The sequence below is a fragment of the Sinocyclocheilus rhinocerous genome, unplaced genomic scaffold (genome assembly GCF_001515625.1).
Source record: "Sinocyclocheilus rhinocerous isolate Xijiao unplaced genomic scaffold, SAMN03320098_v1.1 scaffold1493, whole genome shotgun sequence".
Taxonomy (NCBI): Eukaryota; Metazoa; Chordata; class Actinopteri; order Cypriniformes; family Cyprinidae; genus Sinocyclocheilus; species Sinocyclocheilus rhinocerous.
This window is the reverse complement of record NW_015640467.1, coordinates 1-4,680: the sequence shown is the minus strand read 5'-3', so window position 1 is coordinate 4,680 and position 4,680 is coordinate 1. Positions and strand designations below refer to the sequence as shown.

The window sequence follows — 4,680 nt, the reverse complement described above, 5'->3', positions numbered from 1 at the left end:
ATGATTAATCGCGATTAATCGCATCCAAAATAAAAGTTTTTGTTTGCATAATATATATATATATATATATATATATACACACAATATGCATGTATATATTTAAGAAAAATGTTGTGTTTATATATTAAATATATTTATGTATAATATAAAATATAAGAATATAAATGTACATACATGTAAATATTTTAAAAAATATATATACTCTATGTGTGTGTATTTATATATACATAATAAATATACACAGTACACGTACATATATTGTGTAAACAAAAACATTTATTTTGAATGCGATTAATCGCGATTAATCGTTTGACAGCGCTAATTAAAATACATTAATTGAAATAAAATGAAAAAACAGAAACAAATGGATTTTATTTCTGTTAGTAGCTTTGGTATTTCTCATTTTCGTTAAGTTTTAAGTTGAAGTACTAAAATTTATAAAACTAAAACTGCAATAAAATTATTAAATTAATAAAATTTAAAATTAGAATTTAAAAAACTGTAAAATTTAAAACTAAACAAATGACAAAAACAACAAAATTACTAAAACTTTTAAATTATAGTGAAAACAGAATTATTTTTAAATAAAAATGAATTCAAAATATTTATAAAACTATAATAGTATATTGAGGATACTAAACTAACACTATCAAAAGTACACTTATGTTGTAATAGCATTTCTTGAGTCAATAGTCAGTTTCAACAGTTCTCAAGTCACCAAGACAACGTTTAAGAAGAATTTGAATTACTGAAAAGAATGTTCTTAAAATCGTGTAAATATAATCTCGTAACCTCCAACATGACTATTTAAAGCCCCAAAGGTGTACAAAATATTCTTAACTTTATTATGAATTCTCACAAACACACACATTATAGTGCACTCACATCTGTATCGTTTTCCAGATCTCTGATTGGTTGTATTTCTCTCTCCATGAGGATGTCTGATTTACCTGCCTGGAGCAACATGAAGTAAATAATGGTGTAAAAATAGTGTAGAAACAATTTTCACACCTTGTAACACCTTGAATTAAACTTGACATTTTGAAGTTAAGTGAAATATAATTTTCTTGTAAATCACTCCAGTAATCTTGTTTTGAGAATGCAATTTCAATGATTTCTACAGTATGTTCTAAATGACATTTATGTGCTGAATCATGGCTGGAAAAAAACTGGCATGAAAAAAAATCTAATAAACTGCAATATGTGCCTACATGTGGCTTTACTGTAACATTTTAGAGCAATATTTAAAATGACGAGACCACATGATAGTGTTACAAAATTGTCTTTTCAAACTGTTTAAAAGATCTATTTTGCAGAAATTAAACAGGATGTCCGATCACAAATGAGGAATTTTGTATTTGCTGTATTGCATGGAAAATTCACTTTGAAACATTGATAACATGAATTTATTGTCACAGATTTGTCTTACCTTGCACATTGTCATGTGTTCTGCTGTCTGGTAGTTGGAACAGTAGCACACAGAACATGGAAACTCGGACTGAAACAGACAGACAGTTAAAGAAAGTGTGTATTTTTGCACAGTATCAGCACATTTGCATATATTCTTTATTCTCACCTTGTCGAGCAGATGTCCTCTCTCTGTGTAGAAGCAGGGTGACATTGGAGCACTCGAGCAGTTATCCAAGGGCCAACCGTCCGCTCTGCCCATATTACTGTGGCACAGTGACCCATACTGATCTCTGGGAAAAGGAGGCTGCTTGAAGGCTGCTTTCGGATGTAGGAAGCAAAGAGGTTCCTCATCTGCGTTCAGCATACGCTGAGAATGCTCAGTAGCTTCAGGTGCACTGACAGAGAGAAAGAGAGCTGATCTTAATGCTTTGTGGACTGTTTTGTGAAAATCGTTCGCAATGTGTTGCAAGTTGCAACTTGCAGGTATTTGCAGAGAGGCTGTTATTGAAGAACAGGATGGCACCACTGATAATGGACCAAGTAGAAAAGCCTTGTTATTTATGGAAAGAGATTATCCAGTCTTAAAAAACACAGAGGTCACTTAGAAAAGGTTCTCATCTGGTTTCAATAACACTCACCAGTTTAGAACAACTAATTTGTATAGAGAGTTCTTAAGAGGGCAGTAACAACAACAACAGATGACCATTAGAAAGTGGTAATCAAAGCTAAATTATGGCTGTTTTGGCAAAAGAAACCTTGATTGACCTTGACTAACTTCAATTTAAATACTACAAATGTGTAAGTTATATTTAAGTAGAAAAGGCCATCTTTCAAGGTCCTTCATTCTGTATCATTCTGAAGCATCTCAGATCATTTACATTGGTCTGCTCTCATGTCTTCCTCTCAGCTCTGGTGTCTTCATTTTAATTCCCATCATGTCTTGATCCAGTAGAGTCGGTTCTGTCTGCACCCTGCTCAGTTTTGTTGTGGTCTGGGCGTTTCGTTGTGGAAACATGGCCGTGCGCTGGAGCTCCATGGTTTCAGCGTTATCTCCCATCTGAGTGAAGTCCTGAAAACTGGCACAGCGTCTAAAGAACGAGAAGAGTCATTAAAGTGAATTGCAGATTCCATACATGTAGAGCGATTCTAGATCGAGAGCTTAGGTTCACCTGTTGATGATGTCATCAGCCTCCATGCTTGCTGATTGGCTGAGAGCCCTGACCCAACCCAACATGTCCTCCTGGGTTTCAGCGCTCATGATGTACGGCCGCATCCCCTGATGAACAACCTACACGCACAAGTGTACAATGAGACTATATGTACATTTAGATTTAGGTGCTCCAAAAGATGTCCACTCTCACCTTGAATGCATATTTGCGGTTCCTGCACTCTCTAGGGGAGCAGTAGAGAATCCTGTAGCTGGGAAGAGGAATACTGCCCAGAACAGACTCCTCACGGCTGTCTGGAGAGAGAGGTTTAGAAGGGATTTCAGGGAATAAGACTTAAATATCTAAAGAGAAAAATTGTCATTTCATTCTTTTTGAAATGGAAAATGACTGCACTTTAAAACATTTATTTTAAGTTATATATATATATATATATATATTTCAGTTTTATTTTTCATTAATTTTAGTACTTTAGAACTTATTTATGTAAAAAAAAAATGGAGTAAATGTTTTTCATAATATATGAAACCAATATACAAACATTACATTTAAAAAATCTTGTTATTTGAAGCAAAAAAGATTTTTAAACTAGATATTTGTCAAATATTTCTTGTCATTATCTGTCATAATCTGGTGATGCTGCCATAGACAGACACACAGATGGTCAGTATTGTGCTCTGTTCGTTACCCTCTTGTACAGCCATCCTCTGATCACCACAGGACAGTTAGGGTCTCTCTTCACCGCTTGACATCTCTTTCCAAACGTCTGCACTTTTTCATGACACTGGACGTATATAATCACACAGTCAGTGGGTTTGAAATATGTAGTCGTGTGTGTTGGTCCATATGTGTATGTGATTCACCTGGTCTCTGATCGGCAGAAAGGACACTGTGGCGCTGCTGGAGGCCTGACTGACCCTGTCCTGATCCTCCATCCTAGACAACAGCAATGGATCAAGGCATCAATAATCATCGAGATGTTCAGGTTAGCAGACTTTGCTATTTTATAGTCAAAGGACACATCGAGTTTTGATTCATTGAGATATTAGTGCTGTCAATCCATCACTGGCTCAATATCAGGTTTAGGAAGGCTTGCCCACATTGCAGGGCTTCTGGGAAGCACTCCAGTTCTTCGTTTAGAGCTGCTTATACATGCTGTATTTTCCATATTTACTAACTGCGTTGGTAATGCAGACCTGTCCATTAGAATTGTTTTTTTTTTCAAGAGTTGTTTGTTTATGCGTTGTTTTGTGAGTTTTCTACTTTCTCCTGATCTTCAGCTGCTCGTTGGAGGTTGTAAAAGCACGTTTGTCTGTAAAACTGTTTTGGAAAGCCCTGTACAAATAAATAAGATATAAATGGCAATGTTTCTCATAGTAGGTGAATATTTTACAGAAAATATTTATATTGCTTATTTTGGCTTTAATGTTAGCCTATTATTTAATTCAAGATTTATTTATATTTTATATTTTTTTATAAATTATAATAGATAAATGTGTATTTATATGTAATATTTTTCTCAAAAAGTATAAATACAGAAAAATGTAATTTAAATACAAATAAAATTATTAAAAATAGATTACATTTTAGGGGTGAAATTGTGAAAATATTGGTTTTAAGTTATTTATTGAGCAACTGTGGCTCATCAAGGTGAGTCATCGTTTACAGACACACTTCTGCTTTTCTTAATCAGTCGTCTTATTTCATAACATTCAGTTAGATGCTAAGTCATGTTTGACCACAGTTGCTCAATAAGTTGCCCATCTCACAGTCTCACACTCTGTAGCATGTGTTCTCTAGCTGCTGTAGCGTGTACATAGACCTCATACATTCTGACTGCCTCTCTCTTCTCTGAAAACCACTGCTGCCAGCACTGTACGCTGATTGTTGAGAAAGTCCATTCCATTTTTTATTCACGTCATTCCTTTATTCCCACTGACATTCTTTGGTCATTTATCAGAATAACAGAGCTATTGAACTAATGCAAACTAGATTTTTACATTTATAGAAAATGTGAGTGGTGCTTTCTTGTGCAAAAGTCAAAGCTGAAGTCTTCAGAGTGTTTTAAGTGAGTTGCTGAGATGTTTTGAGTAGTTGTGAGTGT

General features: G+C 34.5%; 1 pseudogene; it reads right to left on the bottom strand.

The window, feature by feature from the left end:
- Positions 1-3,203, bottom strand: part of LOC107753055 (pleckstrin homology domain-containing family A member 5-like) — a 10,447-nt pseudogene extending 7,244 nt beyond the window's left edge.
- Positions 3,204-4,680: the final 1,477 nt, after the last annotated feature.